The following is an 18,580-nucleotide window of genomic DNA, read 5'->3' as shown; positions in this document are numbered from 1 at the left end:
GGGGTCCTGTGGCCCAGGAACAGCCATAGGGGCCAGCACACCAAGTACCTGAGGGATGAAGAGAGTGGCGCTGGGATGGGAGGATGTGCCTGTCAGAGGAGGGAAAACTACATCAAGCTTCAAAAACAGGAGGAGAAGACACTAGAGGAGAAAGGAAAGGAAAGAAATGCAGAAGATAAGGATTCATCTTATTTCTGCCCACTTGGTGTCTGTTTCTTTCTCTTTGTGTGGAGGAGAAGATTCCCCACAAAATGCCAAACATTAGTGGGGGCAGGAATGGAGAGAAGGGAGAGAAAGATGACATACCAGATGGAAAAGGGGGGGGGGGGGCGCACGTTCACAGTCTAAACCCAGCGCCAACTTGGGAAGGGGGTGAAGTAAAGATAGCCTGCTGCCCCCCAGGCAAAGCCCTCTTCCTGCTTTAAAAAATGTCTCTTTCCAGCTGCACATTGTGGACTACCACCCACAAGGAGCACGGGAGGCTGTTTAATCTGGGCTGGGCCACTTGTCCTAGCTGACTCCAGGGAGATGCAATATTGTGAGTCTGAGGAAACTGTGCCCTGCCCAACCCCTCAGACAGGGTTTCGGTCCTGAGATGTGCGTGCCAGCCTCCTTCCCTCTGAGTGAGCCTGAGACCCAAACAGAGGCTGGTGTCCCAGTTAGCAGTTCATAAAACCAAACTCCCTTTATGCTCCTGTTGTGAAGGATAATAATTTATGATCTTAAGAAATGCTCTGTGCTTTGATTAGCAGCGCCAGGACTGTGAAATTCAAACCTATTATTTACTGCCAGTTTCTAATGAATAATAAAGGCGAAGGAGCTTTATTCAAAGCACTAACGCTTCCACTCATTATTAGAGTTTAAATAGGACTCTAATTAATTAATTGACTTATGGTTCTTCCTTGAGCTTCTTACCATGGGTACATCACCCACACATTCATGCACGTGCACATGTGTGCGCCCACACACAGAGTTCCACTCACTGTCGGGGTCCCAGCTAGAGCCTCTGCAGTGCCCCCTGGTACTTGGCGCATGTCTGAGCAAGTCGGAAGCCTGGTTGCAAGGGCCATCAGGGCCTTCATTCATGAAGCTTCTAGTAACTTCTTGGAGGGCAACTTAACAATACAAATCAAAGCTGAAAATTCAAATACCCTTTGACCCACCAATTTCAGGCACAGAAGTTTTATTCTAGATATTTGGGAATATTATATGTATAAAGAGTATTTATCAAAACAACTAAATTGACATCCTGGTTAAATAAAACACAGCACAGACATCTCATGAAACAGCGTCATAGGTACTGATACGGCATGAGCTCCAAGATACATCGTTAACGAAAAAAGCAAGGTGTAGGGCAGAGTGGAGGGTGTGCTGCCGTTCTGGAGGGTTAAAGAAAAAATTGGTAGTCTGATTGCCTCCTAAGAACTGAGGGGAGACTTAACTTTTCACTTTTGTACCTTTTGGGTTTTGTACACTGAAGATGCATTATTTATTCAAAACAAATTAAACAACAATAATACAGTGCCTATGAAAGAACTCATTGAAGTGCTGAGCTACAATAGGAAGTGGAGTGAAAACTGGAAAAGTTATTTTTCCCCGTGATCCTTGAGACTCTGAGAATACAAAGTGTAGCACCAATAGCATCAGTTGCTTTGGGTTTATTTATTTGCATCATTCGCACAAACATGTATGTGAATTACGTAAAAGGTCTTTCAAATTCAAAGACGACTATGACTCAGTCCCATCCATCAAATGTCTAGTAAGAGAAGGCAGACAACTAAAAAATACTGATTCCTTAAAAGATACCAAAACATACCGTAAAGGTATAGTAACTAAAACAGTGTGGTATTGACCCAGAAAAAAGCAAGGAGATCAAGAAAATCTACTACAGACTCATGAATATATTTAGAAATTTAGTTCCTGAAAAATGGCATTTCAATTTGGGGGTAAGGATGGATGGACCATTATTCAGTAAATAGTGTGGACCAACTGACTTTCAATTTGGAAAAAGAAATAAAATTAGGTAATACCCTCTAATGTACGTAAAATAAACTCCAAGTAATTTAAACAGCTAAATGTAAGAAATAAAACTATAGGATAATAAAAAAGTAAAATATAATGTGTAAATAACTCTGGTATATGGACAGCCTTCCCAAGAAAGTCACAAACCAAAAACAAAGAATGATCATTTTGGCTACATAAAAATATGAGATTTCTTATGACAAAAAACACAATAAGCAAAATTTTAAAGCAGAGAGAAAAAATATATCTACTTTTTTGTGTGCATATATGTGTGTATCAGGCTAAAGATTATTCTTCAAAATATACAAAGAACTCTTACCAATGCACAAAAAAGAAGGAAAAACTACCAAACACAAAAATAGGTCAAGAATATGTAGAATCAAATAAGTATACCTTCTATTCAGACTTCTACTTTTAGGCATCTGTGTAGAAAAGAAATACTTGGCATTTATGCATACGAAGGCATACAAAATGATGTTCATTGTGGCACTATTATTGAAAAATATTAGGGGAAAACTATCCATCAATCGCAGAAGAGTTAACCAAACTAAACACACTCATACTAGGGAATTTTCTATACCAATTATACTCTCTGTCAAGATGGGTCTATATGCATCACACGTGGAAATATTTCCAAGATGAATTGTTAATGAAAAACAGTCTAGAATGATCCACAGCAGACTGATAGCAAATAGGGAGTGGGATTAGGAGGGCTGGATCAAGAGAGCCTTTCGGTTTATCTACATTATTTTTAAGTTTTACAATGATACCATATTCATGTGTGGTCCATTCTGACAGTGACACTGGCTTCAAGATCGGGGAGGGGGAAGATGGCATGGTCAAGAAAGGCTTCAGGGAAGAAGCTACATTTGAATGAGGTCTTGACAGATGAAAGGTTTGACCAAGCAGACATGATTGGTGGTGGCCTGTGGGGCAGAAGGTGGGGTGGATCCCTAGAATATGAGAGAAGAATTCCAATCAGAGGGAACAGCATGGGCAGACACGGGTGTGAAGCAGCCTGGCACATTACAGGACCCATGAGTACTCCACATGGCTACTGGATAGGTTGTTTATGCATTGGAGGGAGGGAAAATCGAAGAATAAGGATAATTCTGGAGGTGTTGATCAAACCAAGGAGTCTGGGCTATGATCCTGTGAGAATGGAGAGCTATTGAAATGTTTTAACAGGGAATAAAATTCCATGGATTGTAGGGAGGCGGAGTGCAAGTAAGACTGGAGGTGGTGCACTAGCCCGGGAGAGAGATGGTGACAGACTTAGCTAAGGCAGAATCAGAGAGGATGGAGAGGAGGGAAGGCAGTAGGTAAGTTTCAGATCTGGAATCTACAAAGTTGGCAACTAATTGGATATGTGAGGTGAGGAGGCTGGAGGAGCCATTATGACCCCCAATTTAAGGCTTAGATGATGATAGGTGGGTGGATGGTCCCATCCACCGAGGGTATTACCAAGAGGAAAGGGTTTGAGGAAAAGCCAGCGAATTCAGCTCAGACACATTGAGTCTGAGGCTCCAATGGAGAGCCACATGGAGCGTCCAGACGTTGTTTAAGTGAATCTGAAGTTTAAGGAAAAGGTCTAGGCTGGAGATGGATATTTGAAGGCAGGAGATGTGCATCACAGCTTCTCTGAAGAGCCTTTCAACTGCCACACGACCCTCCTCACCTTTCTCTAACTCTGCAAAGAGATTATGCTATGCCCTCCCCACCAAAGGGCCATGCCAGAATCTCCGCAAGGACAAGCATGTTTTTCTTCAAAAGGACGATTCTCATCCAAACCCTGGGGAGAACCCCTGACAATAAGAAGCTAGAGGGAATGGGACAGAGAACTGAGAAGTGCTAAATTCGGTGGATGGGCGGAGTAAGCACCTGGGAAACAAGCCCTGGAGAATCCCTCACTGAGAATTTGAGAAGATCTGGCATTCCCATGGAACAGGGAACTAGCTACAGAGAAAGACTGATTTCTACCATTACCATGCTTGTGGCTTTAGACTACTGCCCTACCTCTCCTCAGCTGTGAGGGTCAGCTTTACTTGTCAACGATAAAATCCTCAATTATTCAATCAAACACTAATTCTAGCTGTGGATGTATATTTTGTAGATATAGTCAACACTCATAATTAGTTGATTTTAAGTAAAGGAGATTATACTAGATAATCTGGGTGGGTCTGATCCAATCAGTTGAAGGGCCTTAAGAGCAGAACCCAGGTTTCTGGGAAGGAGAAACTGCCCTTGAACTGCAGTCTCAGCTCATACCAGTGAGTTCCAGACTGCCCATTCCGATGGCATGCCCTGAACTCAGCTTTTCTTCCCTCACCTGTTCTCTCTCCCTCCCTCTCCCCATCCAGATTGGGAAAGAAAGACAAAAGCTGTAAGAGGAATGTTCACACAAAATTAACGAAACAGGTAGATTATTTGAGGAATTCAAATGTTTCTGAAAGGAACGCTTCAGAGATTTGTTTCTAAAAAACACATTCGGTGCTATATTCTGATTTACTAACAGAGTTGATCCAGTCTCCTGCCCCTTCTCCATCTATAGCCTAGTTCAAGGATAACAGATATTCCTGGGATGGCCCTGAAGCAAAATCTTGAAGTACTTGCGAGATTAGCAAAGAAGCGTTCAGGTGTGTTCGTCATTCAGAGCAGGGCGTTAGACTAGGTCGGGGGAAGGTTTCGAGGAGTAAGAAGCTTACCTATGGAAGGTTCCATATGCATCCCAAATATTGTCCATCAACCTGTTATTCTTTCAGTTTGACAAACATTTATTAAACCCTTACGACGTGCTGCTGATAATCAAGGTTAGGCACTGTCGATGTCAGCATCATTAATGGATCAACAAAGATGGGACAGATGAGCAATGATGGAGTCCAGAAAGCACATTCACTGAGGGACATCCTGGCCCATCTCATCCCCTCATCACACAGATTGATTAGTTTTAGCAACAAGCAGGGAGGAGAGGGGAGCCCCGACAAGCCAGCTGGTAGGTAAAGGAGGGGACTGGGCCATCTGATTGCAGCATTACAGAGTCAGTTTCTCTGCATGTCAATATCCTCCTCTATGCTCCCCTCCCACCGGGAACTGGTCAGTGGGAGGGGAGCACCTCCACAAGGACCTCATGCAAGAGATCAGATTCAAACGCTCCCTGCTTCATAACGTGGCCTAAAGCAATGCAGTCATATTGTGAAACTCACCAACCCCGTGCTTGGTCTACAGGCAGCCCTCAGCTGAGCAAAATCACCAGGTCACCCTCCTTGAAGCTCCACTGCCCACTAACCATCTTGCAGATGGCAAGCATTTAGGATATGCCGATTTAACAGAACTGACCTGAGTTAAATCCTGGCTAGGCAGAGCTCAGCCGCACCTGGCGTTGTGTCTACATGGAAAAGGAAAAATGACAAAAGGAGGAGAAGCAAACAAATATTAGTTGGCCCTTTGATATGGGTCTTACTTTTCCATGTATGATCTCATTTCATCCTCACACAATCCTGGGCTCATCACATTTCAAGCCCTGCTTTATGTACATCAACCTGTGTATAACTTACAAGTCCAAGATTGGAAGATAGCTTTGGTGAAGCTGAATACAAGGGCACAAACCAGCCATCAAGATGCCTCCTACCTCTCTCTCTCTCTCTTTCTCTCTCCCCTCCCTGCTTTTCTCCTTTTTGGCCTCATTCTCAACAGGCCCAACTGTGGCAAAGATGCCCACCAGCAGCTCTGCGCTACCATTATTCTTACAGCCATAATCCCAAAACCAAGAGGACACCTTTCTCTCAATTGCTCTAGCAAAATCCTAGGAATGACAGTGGTTGGCCCAGCTTGTGTGACATGCCCACCTTTGCACCAATAATATTCACCCAAGGAGCACAGTTATTGGGTTGGCCGGCCAACATCACCTACCCATCCTGTGGAGGATCAAGCAGAATCATTTAAATGATAGCTCCTGCAGTGAATAAAAACCAAGTCCCCTGTGCTTTCCCCTCCTACACTGACCTGTGTAGCCAATATGATATTGTGGAGATAATGGGGCACAATTATAAAAGACATTTCAATTTCTGCCTTACTCTCTGGGGGGCTATCAGTTGCCATGTTGTAAAGACACTCAAGCGGTGGTATGAAGGTCATCTGGCAAAGAACTGAGGCCTCTGCCAACAGGCAGCACCAGCTCATCAGCCATATGGGTGACCATCTTGGAAGTGGAAGGCCCTAGTCAGGCCTTCAGATGCCCACAGTCCCAGATGACGTCTTGACTGCAATTTCATGAGATTCCCTAGTCCAGAATCACCCAGTGAAGCTGCTCTCAGATTCCTGGTCCACAGAAACTGTGTGAGATAATAAATGTTTATTGTTGTTTTAAGCCATTAAATTTTGCAGTAATTTTTTATGCAGCAATAGATAATTCAAACGAAAAGTTGCTGAGCAGACAAAAAGAAGTCTGTAGCTGTGTAGACCTTTAAGCACATTTTTTCTAGCAGAGTCGATTCCTTTGCTTCATGATAATTGCCCTAGAATACCACAATTTGGGGCTGGCCTGGTCTCAGCACATATATACCTGACTTCCTCTGCCCCTAATCCCTGAATCCAGAAATGGAGGTGATGGGGGCAGCAAGAGGAGCAGTAACCACACGCTCTCTCATCAGCGTTGGTGGTCACCCATGGGCCCCACGGTAGAGCGAAGGATTGGAAGGAGAAACAACGCACAAGTTCGCCAAGCTACATGCTGGATGCTCTCAGGGGACACAGAGACGAGGAAACTCTGCCCCTGACTTCTAGGAGCTTCCAATCTTGGCATAGAAGACAGTGAAGACAGTGGCCTCTTGTGTAATCCATAGTAGAGTGAGGCTTAAGAGGAACCCTAAGAGGAAAAGGTTATGGTTCTAGTTCTCACCCTGGCTGAACACTGGACTGACCTGGAGAGCTTTACAAGTATCGTCTGGGTCCCGCCCCCAGCAACTCTGAGTGAACTGGTCTGGGCTGCAGCCTGACCATCAGGATTTCTTAAAGCTTCTCAGATGATGCTAATATGCAGCCAAGGTTGAGGACCAGTAGATTACAGGCACTTTCTAGGAGGGAGAAAAGTCATCCAGTTGCAGAAAATCATCAAAGGCTTTCCAGAGGAAGTGTGGTCGGGATGGGCTGTAAAAGCTGGGAATGGGGGTAGGACAGTCCAGGGAAAGAGGATAATTAGGAGCAAGCTGTGACCGGGCAGGTGGACTATCCCATGGTACCATGGTTGCTGGGGCAATAAAAGCACATTGGCTACAAAGTAACAGAGAGCTGGCGGGGATGCTGCTACCATTTGCATTCTAATTCTCAACCCTGGGCTGTGAGTACACACATTGCGGAGACCACTGTCCGGCTAGAAAAGCACCAACTCACAAAACCTGTGACTCATCAAGTTCTAAATCCTGGGCATACAACACATTTGAGATGTCATTTATAGGGAGACACAGCTGCTGCCTGAACAAAGGAAGAGAAAATAACTGCTCCCGCAAGCCCCGGGGACCGTGCGACGTCATCCACCAAATCACTCCAATTGTCTCCTTTCATAAGGCTGGATCCAGAGACGAGAACTGTATCAGAATGTGGCGCAGCAGTGCCTCAGTCACCCTTGGCTGTGGGTCTCCACGTGCATCCTTTTCCTGGTGAAACCTTGACCGAGAGCCACCCCTGCCCCCCACCCTCACCCCACAATCTGCACCAGCAGGAAATGAAGAGATGATGCCTGATCCTGTCAGTGACTGGGTAGGTGCAGAGAACTTCTCCCTGCTTCCCTCCGAGGTTCTTTGGCTGGTCTAATAATTAGGTTGACATAAGACAGATTAACCGCAGAAAAACAAATTTCATATGTACAGGAGCCCCATAAAAATATGAGCTTCCCGGCAGTCAGGTAAATAAAGCTAATATACCATCCTGAGCTAAGGAGAAGTGGGTGGGATCTGGGGCTTCAAAGGGGAGGAGGAGAAGTCACAGGAAGAGGAGAAGAGCACAGGTTTGGTAAGCGAATGTTCGCCCTGCCCTGCAGGTGAGTCTTTCCGATAGAAAAGTGATCTCCTGTGATAGCTCTCTTTGTGGTACAGGCCCCTATCTAAATTCATTGAGGCAGTTAAGGGGGAGATAAAAAGCTCTTCCTGAGTCTGCTGGGCCCCCACTGTCTTCAGCTCAAAATAACCCACGTGCCAAAGTGGCATATTCTGGGGTGGCGTATTCTGCTCCCCATCAATTGCCAATTCAGTTGGTGGGGTTGCCATCCTTAAAGGCTGAAGTGCAGCTGTTCTTTATTAAGAGAGTAAGTGCACCCTGCTGATCTCCACCTTAGTTAGAAAGGGATGTCTAGAGCAGCACTTCTGAAACTTTAACGTGCATTTGAATGCCTGAGGACGGTGTTAAAATGCAGGTTCCGATTCTGACGGTCTAACACGGGACCCGAGGCCCTGCATCTGCAGCCAGCTCCGGGTGCTGTTGATCTGCTGGTCCCTGGACCACACTTCGAGTAACTGGGGGCCAGAGCAGTGTTTCCCAGCCCTGGGACTTGGTTAACAGGTGGTCTGTAACTATCTGTCAAGGGGTCTGCAGGCAGTTTGGCAGTTTCAGAAATAAAGTAACAGAACCATTTGGTTCACAACCAGGTCACTCATTTGAAGTGTAATGTTAACTGTGATTTTCACAAGAAATCCTTCTATTCTTGAAGTTAGTCTGTGTCTGATACGCTTGGGATTGGCCAGTGGCCTAGCAACTCTTCAGTTAACAGGGCACAGCTCTTCTTTTTTTTTTTCACCTCCCCAAAGCCCCAGTACATAGTTGCATATTCTAGTTGTATGTCCTTCTAGATTGTCTATGTAAGCAGCTGCCACATCATGGCTACTGACAGACGAGTGGTATCATTCTGCAGCCAGGAACTGAACCCGGGCCACCAAATTGGAGCACACTGAACTTTAACCACTAGGCCATCAGGGCTGGCTCAGCTCATCTTTATTAATGTATTTTCTCCCTATTTGGGCATCAATGTTTACATTTGACAAATATACATTTTGGTTGTTAGTATTGTGTCATCACAATTCATGAAAATGGATCAATGACAAAGTCCTTCATTGGAGCATAAAAGTAGAGATGGAAATAGTGATGTAAATATTATAATTCAAAATGGTAAACATGTAGGGAGCGAACAAGCCTTGAGGGAGAACATGCGCCGTGATTCTAGCGGCCAGGCAGATGGATCCACAAGGATAAAAACTGCACAAAAGCAGCCATGAAGAAAAAGGATCTGAAACTCAGCGGTCGTCAGTTACTCTCGCCACGTGGGACATCGTCTGCTATGAAACTTGTCAGAGGAGGGCATGAGCTTTCCCTTCATCTTCAGAGCACAGAGGGAAGCTTCTCTTACCTTCTGTGATAAGACCCTCGAATTTTTCTAGAACAAGTACAAATAACACTTTCTAGCACAAAATTGACAAATTGGGCCCAAAGTCGAAAACGACTCACAAGCCACAGAAACATCATTCAAAGTTGTAGGCCTAACAGCAAAAATGGGGCAAGCTATACTTTTGCTAAAAAGTCTGTCAAGCCAGTTTAATTATAGATATCATCCTTAGAGGGAAAACAAGAGTGAACTTGCGGACGTTATCTTCAAGGGGAAAAGCCTCTGTGGCCATGTGTGTTTGCTGGTCGGCTTTTCACTTTTCAACTGGATGATACCGCTAATGAAGAGAGTAGAGGTCAGCTCTCAGCTCACGTGAGATAAATAAATGAAGTAAAAATGCTCTAGGCCTTTTTGTGCTCTTTGCTACCGAAAGCCTTTGCTACAGAAAAGACTTTCCATTTTAAAAAGTCATTTTGTACCCGGCGAGGTAGACCAGAAAAGGTGTGACCGGATCATAGTGACAAAGTACGGTTAGAGCAGCCAGGGAGGCCTTTGCTGGGCAAATGAAAACATCCACCCACACACGGCGTCATTCAGAGAGGGCCTCAAATGTCACCAATATACCTCTTGACTTTTATTTATTCAATAAATGTTTAATGAGTCACTATGGTATGTCAAGCGCTGTTCCAGGCGCTTAGGGTACAGGAGTGACCAGAAGAAAGTTTTCCACCCTGTTAAAGCTTACATTCTAGCTGAAGAAGATGGACTTTTACAACAAAGGTATGGTGTATAGTACCCAGTGACAGCACCATGGGAGAGGTAAACAGAGCAGCGTAAGGGAGGGTGAGAACACAGGGTGAGGAGTCGTGTGGAGGTTGGGATTTTAAATACGATGACCAGAGCAGGCCTCCAGAAGAAGAGGGCATTTGAGTAAAGACAGGACAAAAGTGAGGGAGCAAACCATGGTGATTTCTGCAGGGAGAAAAAGTTCCAGTCTTGTCTGGAATGTTCAAGGACAGCGAGGAAACAAGTGTGGCTACAGCAGAGCGAGCAACGAGGAGAGTTGTGGAAGATGAGGTCAGCGAGGAAATGTGCATGTAGGTCCATATAAAGACTGTGGTTTTACTCTTCGTGAAGTGAGACCCCATTACAGGGGCAAGAAGTAGCTGACAAAATCTGACTTCTAAAGAGATCACTCCATCTGCTGTGTTGCAAATAGACTCTAGGCAGGTAATGCTAGGAACAAGGTATTTTGCTCAGCTAATGCTACAGAGCACACAACTACAAAATCTCAGCAACACACACAGGAAGCATCCATTTAGCTCATGTGTCTGTGAGTCATGGGAGTCTGCTGATCCAGACTGTGTCACACTGGGGTGGTCCCCCTGGGGCAACCCTGCTGTACCTCCCATCCTCCTCTGGGACCAGCAGACTAGACCTGGAATTTTCTTTACATGAGAATCATTGGCATATAGATGTCATTTTAAGCCATGATCTTGATTTAACAATAAAAAGTTGCATATCAAATCAAATCGTGGCCACCAAGTGTGGTTTTTCGGAGCGCCATGTAAAGAACGGACAGTGAGTCTTCTGTGCTTTGACTCACCAAAATGCTCTAAATGTCAAGGAGAAAGGGGCTCATGGAGTTTATTAAGTGGGTGATAAGATGTAAGTTTTTTTCACTTCTTCACTCTGGCAGCCAGTAGAGACCATTTCTGCAACTAATCATTTCAACTGTGTTGCTCAAGTTACATATCACAGTTGTATATTCAGTGTCTTGAACAACCTGAACCTATCATTTCAGAGCTGAAATACCATATTTTTAATGTTGGAAATAAGACATCAGGATTTTTAAGAAACAAACTGTTGTGTAGACAGCTCCATCCCTTGAAACTGGCTCTTTTCCAAAATGATTTTCTTCTCTTCTGAGAGAGAGAAATATGTGGTTTGTTAATGGGCATATTTAAAAGCCATATCTAAATGTTATGAAAAAATGTGAAGAAAACTTACAAATACAACCAAAGAATAAATGAGAAATCCATTCTCCATCATCTTCCTTGTTGAAATATTCCTGTTTCCACAGCAGGCCTTGTGAATTGATACGGGCTGATGGGCACCAAGATGATAATGAGAAAGCCCTCTGGAATTGGGGGTTCAGGTTCTATTCAGATATCCGGAACTAGCTGGCAGAGCCACCCCACATGTCCTTCCATTACCAAAGACATAATTATTAATTAGAATTTCAAATTTAGGAAAAACACAAGCTAAAAAGCCATGGACTGGGTAGGGAAACTCATCTGTGGCTCAAACTCCCCACCACTGAACAGACACATCTTACGGATCTGGGTACAGACATGGACATGCTGGCGAAGCATGATAAACAATGTCATGTCTCTCACTTGGACAAAACTGTTGTTTTCATTTTAAATGCAGTTTTAATTTTAGTTTTTAAAAATTTGTGTTGCATCTTTTTTCTATGAAAATGGTGGTCCCCGGGTGTATCAAATATCCACTGGGTATTCTTATATGCTAAAGTTTTGAGAAACACATGCCAAGAAACTGCAAGCAAATCCAGTTCACTCACTCATCTACCGCAAGTCAGGTTATGCTATGAACTTTTGACAGACAACCAAGGAAGAAGGAGGCGAGGCTTTCCATTTGAAGGGAAAAAAATTACTGCTAGTAACTTTCAGTTCATGAAAGCTGGCTGTGCCAATAAGCCCAGCCAGTTAAAAGAAAGATGAAACAAGTACAGCCATAAAAACAGCGACCCATCTGCATTAAAAAGAATAAAAGACACACAAGTCCATTTTGCAGCTCAATTAAAATGACCTCTAGCCATCACACTTGTTACAATGACAGCTCCTCCCTCCAACACCCACTAGACTTGGCTTTCTCTGCGGCCTCAAAAAAACGACAGGGCATTTATTAGCTCTTTCTCTCCAGGCATCAGCATTTCACAAGCACTTATGGCGGCTTTAACCTCAGGAGAGTTCCTCCTCTGAGGGGTAGACTTTCCTCCATCACATGTAATTAGCCCATTGATGCGTCTCCCACACTGGGCTGATCGTCTGGAAGGCAGCATTAGTGGGTCAAGTTCCAGTGGCGAAGGCGGGTAGCAGAGCTGCATAAGAGGAGACAGCCCTCTGTGGACAGGGGACCTGAGGGTCTCAGAACAAACATCGACGCCGTGGAAGACAGGACAATAGTTTGAACCACAGGGTATGTGACTAAAGTGTGCAGGGCGGGGGACAAGAAGCGTGTGGTTGGTGTGCGCCAGGGTCGTTGTTCCTCCTCTTCCATCTTTCTCAGGAATTCTGAACCAGGTGAGGGCAGAGCCAGCAGTGGGGAGAGAGAAGAGGGAGCAGAGAGGGAGGCCAGAAGCTATAATATAAGTGCACAGCCCCTGAAGATGCCGGGGGGAAAGAAGACTATTGTTTCAACATCTTTGTTAATTAAACACAATTACCAGAAAGAAGTCACAACCAACTACAGCTGAAATAGCAATTGATCGAAGGAGAGTAAGAAATACGGGTACCAAGCCAAGCAAAGCTGCGTTAGCACAGTCACACTGAAGACAGAGATGCTGGGACTGAAGTATACTTACCAGTTGAGTTGTACCTGAGTGTTCAAGTTGTTTTTCTCTTCTGGACTAGTGAAAAACATGAGGATTTGGCACTCTTGCAGAACAAAGAGAACCACGTCTTGAGTTTCTCACATTTTCAAGCTGACTTCATATGCTTTTGACAGTCTGACCCAGTTTCAACACTTACAATCCCCTCCTGGGTCAGGAATTTGGGGGGAGAGATGAAGACGTGTTTTTCCCTGTCCCCCGCACAGGCACCCTCGCTGTGCTAGTGGGTGGGTTTCCCACAAGGAGAGTAGGCGGCCCCACTCAAAGGTGAGCCACTCATCACACACATGGATGAAACATGGAGTGACCACAGTGCCCAGCAAACATTCAGGAATAATTTTGCCCTCTGCGACACCACCCGTAAAACTATACATAATGCATCAGCTCCGCCATCTGTGGAAATAAACTAAAAGATTGTAAACGCGTGACTGAAGAGATCAGAATATTCAAAACTCCAATCAAGGGGACCAGGGTGTAATTTTAAAGAAACAAAACCGAACTGTAATTGTAATTTAGGAAAATAAATCCTAATCAATTGTATTGTGCCCAGTTTAAGAACAGACTCTGGAACACAAGAGGGAGGGTTGGCCTGGAACACACATAGGGGAAGCCCAGAGACCCCCCCACCACCACCACCTTGCTGCATGTGTGTTCAGCCCCGTCAGTGTTGGTGGCAGAGATCAAGGCGCGTGTCAACAAGGAGCTGTGCTCTGCCATGGCACAGGGCCGACACACAGGCCTATCGCTGGCAGAGCCATGGTGGCTCTCCAAGGGCCTTTGGGGGCCACCCCAAGTTAGGAGGAGGGACCCCCACCCTGATGCACCCAGAACAGCTCTCCCTTTATGACTCCCACATGCTAGACTTCACCAAACATTTCTTTTAAAAAAAGCCTTCTTTTGAAAACAGCTGTCCTGAATTAAGCACCCCCAAAACTCTCTTATCTATTAATACTTCCCTTTGCTCTGACTTCATGGCTACTAAGCAAGCTTCTGATGATAATTTGTCCTCCTTACTAAAGAAAGGAAGGCTCCCAAATGGCAAGTATAAATATCAGTCACCAGCATTAAATAAGCCCAATTATGGGTGTAAAAAATCCAGTTTAGTCATTGGTCTCTTCCGAGTTTAATTGGCTCCAAAAACACCCAAGTCATAGTTCAAGTCAAGTCACCTTCCTGTCCAGCTGAGGCTTATCCTGTGATGAATTCACCACCCTTGAAGAACTCAGAGAGCGTGTGGAAGCTGGCCTTTCACTGCCATCTTCAAATTACAACATGTAAATGTGAATTAAATGGTTAACTTTGTACTAGTCAACTGACAAGAACTCTTCTATGCCAGCAAAACCCAGTGAAAGGGCAAGTGGACAGTTTTTACCAGCAAGTTGCTGTGGCAGGGGGAGTGATTGCTAGTGTGACACAGGAAGCAAGTGGAAAATAAAGGCCTTGTAAGGGGGAGCATTTTTGAGGACGCACACAAACCAAGAGTTATTCGTTCCTCTTAAAGTCAGAAGAATCCATGAAACCCACCTAGACGGATCAGGGGAAGTCACTTGTACACCTTCACAAACGCATCACTAAGACACTGAATGGCAGGTGTTTGCAGAAAGCACTTCCTGGAGGAAAAAAATCCACCAGCACCTGAGCTTTGGTGTGGAGCGTTGCTGCTATAACAAATTACCACAAATTTAGCTGCTTAAGACAATGCAAACTTGTCTTACAGTGCCAGAGGTCAGAAGTCCAAAGTCGGTCTCAGTGGCCTAAAGTCAAGGTGTCAGCAGAGTTGGTTCCTTCCGAAGCCTCGGCTCGTGGGGAGAGTTTGTTTCTCTGCCTTTTTCTGCTTCTTGAGGCTGCTGCCATCCTTGGCTCATCACCCCTTCCTCGCCTCACTTCAGCCTCTTACTTCCATCATCATATTTCCTTCGAGTGACTCTGAGCGTCCTTGTGATTACATTGGGCCCACCTGGATAACCCCGGCTGCTGTTCCCATCTCAAAAGCCTTCACTTAATCACATCTGCATGACACCTTTCACCACATAAGGTGACATATACACAGGCTTCGGGGACTAAGACGTGGATATCCGTGGGAGCCATTTTTCAGCCTACCACAAGCATCATAGCCATGGGTGGTGTTAAAAGATAAACTGAGGCATATTAAACATTTCAAGAGTTTATTTGAGCAAAAATCAATTCCAATCAGGCAGTGCCAAACCCGAAACGACTAGGAACACTCTGCTGACAGGAGCTAGGGAAAAGATGCAACAGTTGCAGAGAAGAAAGAAAATTATTTGATGGTTTGCAGCTTAAACCCTAGTTGGCTGTTTGTGATTGGTTGTCCCTAGCATTTTGATTTTGTGACCTTAAGGCATTGACAGGCTTAGATTTTGGTTTGCTTATGTAGGTGCCATGGCATTAGAGCCACCTCAGCCTAATGGCCTCCTTGTTTAATTAATTTAACAGTTGGAACAGGAGTAAATGGCGTGACTGAAATGCAGTTGGTAAATCTTAAAGACTGGGCTCCAAGGCGTTGCATTCTAAAAGACAAAAGGACAGAGATCCCTTTGTAACTTGGATATTGACTGACTCAGAATGAAGATACACGCCTGAAGTGGCCTGGCATGGATCAACATGGGACAAAATCATCACAGGACATTAGCGCAGATCAACAGAACTCCCAAGACTTGCACAACATAAGGAGAGAATACTAATAGGGCCCAGAAAGCACCCTCTAATCTCAGCCAGCTCCACATTTCACCAACTAGTAGTTAACACCAGACGCTCAAATATAAGGAGCATCCAGTATGTTTAGGATCTGTGTGGGTTTATTTTACAACATATAAGCTGGATGAAAGCTGTGTTCTACATTGTGTTCCTGATGATTCTTTCTTGCTGTCTTTATACAGTCCTGGGTAGAGAACTCCTTTAGATCTTGTTAAGCAAGTAACTTGAGCAGAGGTCCCCACCAAAGCTGGTAGTCACTATGCCAGGGCCTGAGGTAGGTAGCTCAGGGTCAACACCATACATGATCTATTCCTGTGCCTCTCCTCTCAATGTCAAGCATGCTGAGAGCCCCTCCTTAGCCCCAAATATCTCCCCAGCCAGCCCCATCGTAAGTCTATAAATGAAGGTCTGTTTCATATCAAGCTTGGCTTTCAAACTGAGTCTGCCCGAGTACAGATTTATCCTCTTTTTAGCTGTGTGATGGTGAACTTACCCGTTCTGAACCTTGGTTTCATCATCTATAGAATATGGGTTATAATCTCTATCTTGCAGGTTATTATGATCATAATAGATAAAGTTGAATTACAGTTAACATTGGAACATAGCACTCAAATAGTAGTTATTATTGTTATTGACATTATTTTCTGATCTGTGAAAAAGGGATAACAATATACACAAATTTGTGTAAGAATTGAGATAATATATGTTAAGCACCTGACACAGTGCCTGGCACATCGAAGACGTTCAGTAACGACTCACCCCCAACCCCCTCCTTCCCCGTGTTCCTCTCAACCACTCTGTTGGGTTAACCAAAAGGAGAACTATTAGCTCCAGAAAACTGCTGTCAAAATGTAAACCTTTTACCCGAGACAACCCTTCCCCATCCGTCTCCCATTGGCTCATCAGCACAGACTCATTTCCTAGGTGATCTTGCCATGCACCACTGCCCCGAGAGCCTGCCCCTAAGGAGACAGGACAGACTAGTTTTGGTGGGATGAGACATTAAGGTGTGTCGGAAGGTGTTCACTAGGGACCTCTTATGAAAGGATCCTCTGAGTGAAAGAAACACAGCTTTAACAAGCTTAAGGAAAGACATGTGCGATGAGGGATTTGTTGACTAACATAGCAGCAAAGTCCAGTGGGCATATCTGGTAAATAAGACTGGATCCAGATACTTAAAAGACGCTGTCAAGAAGAGTGTCATGCTCCATCTCTTGGCTTTGCTTTCCTCTGTTTGGTTTCCCTTTCTCAAGAAGCTGCTCTTCTCATGCTGGCCCCTGGTCACCAGCTTAGCAAACACAATGGACAGAAAGAAGCTCTTTGTCAAGAGTCCCAACAAAATGCCTGGGCCAGAATTCCCTGGACCAACTTGGGCAAGGTGCCCAGTCGTATACCAGCTAACTGAGGCCAAAGGGATGGAATACACTAACTGACCAGGCCTAGGGAACATGCCCACCCTTGGAGTTAAGGTACATGGATATTGGGGGAGGGGGTGGGTTAGTAACAGACCCCCCCGCCCCCCCCGAATTCCATGGATTGGGTGATGAGTAGTTTGCCAAAGAAAAAACGCAGTGCTAAGATTAAAAGAAGCAGGAGTAGATGCTGGAGAAACAAAACCTTCCAGGGGACCTAAGATATAGGGGCCCGGGGTTGGCTGGGCAACACCAGGTCTCTGGGCCAATGTAGCCAGCCCTACAGATGGGAAGAGAGATGTGTAGTTTCTAAGCAGCTCTTCTGCTTACCCTTCTTGCCCTTGTCTGCCTATCATTCCTCAGATTACCACATCCCACCACCCTTTCAAAACAGTCTCTGGAATACCCATGATTCATTTCGTTTGTAACACATTAGAAGATCTTACAGTTCAGAGCGTAAATCAAGTTCTGGGGTTAAAACCAGACAAAAAGCCACTCAACCTTGCTGCTCGGTCCTGGACAAGCTGCCATGGACAAGGAGGAGGGCAGAGAGCTGGTAATTAACCCCTTTGCTTGAGGAGCCTTGTTTCTCAAAAGGTGTTCTGAAATCGGGTAATAAAAATAAAAAAGAATCTTAAAAGTCACAAAGTTTTTGACCAGATCATCACATGGGTCCCCGCCAGAGGTGGCTACCCTGAAAAATGGCCATTTGTTCCTGACTTTCGGTGTCCCATCTCCTAATCAGCCCTTAGTCCCTGACAGTTCTGTGGTCCCCGCACCCCAGTGCTGGTTACTGAGCTCCCTTCTTAATGAAGAGCTTTATCAAAGGCTTCTGGAAACACTAAATAAATTATAGCCACTAGTCCCTTTTATCCACTGCTGTATTTCAAGGACTTCTGACAGGCTCATGAGGAATAATTTTACTCACCCCAGAGGCATGCCAGCTTGTTCCATTCAAATTCTGCTCGCCCAGGTGCCTTAGCAGACTCTCCAGTGATTCCACTTGCTTCATTCTTCTCAGCTTCCTTACAGAGAAGTTATGCTATCAGTCTGTAACTCCCTAGGATAAGTCAACGTTCTTTCTTCAGGCATCTTCAGAGAACAATAAAAGTGGCTTAAATCAAAAATAAACCAAAGTTCTGCCCCATCGGGCCATGGCTCTACAAAACCTGCTTTTAAGGATGAAGTGGGTCCACACCAAATCGGCAAAAGAGCCAAGACTAGTGTTGGTTCCTAAACCTGGTCGTACGTTAAAATCATTCAAGGAGATTTTTACAAATAACCGTGCCTGAGCCTCATCCCAAACCAATTAAATGCAAATCTCTGAGGTTGGGGTCTAAGTTCTGGAATTTTCTTTTAAATGTGCAGCTAAGTTAAGAACTACTGCATGGAGGATGCTCAGGTTCTCAGGGTGTTGGTCCAGGTCAC

The sequence above is a fragment of the Equus asinus genome, chromosome 21, assembly GCF_041296235.1.
Source record: "Equus asinus isolate D_3611 breed Donkey chromosome 21, EquAss-T2T_v2, whole genome shotgun sequence".
NCBI classification, from domain to species: domain Eukaryota; kingdom Metazoa; phylum Chordata; class Mammalia; order Perissodactyla; family Equidae; genus Equus; species Equus asinus.
Note: the sequence above shows the minus strand (reverse complement) of the source record.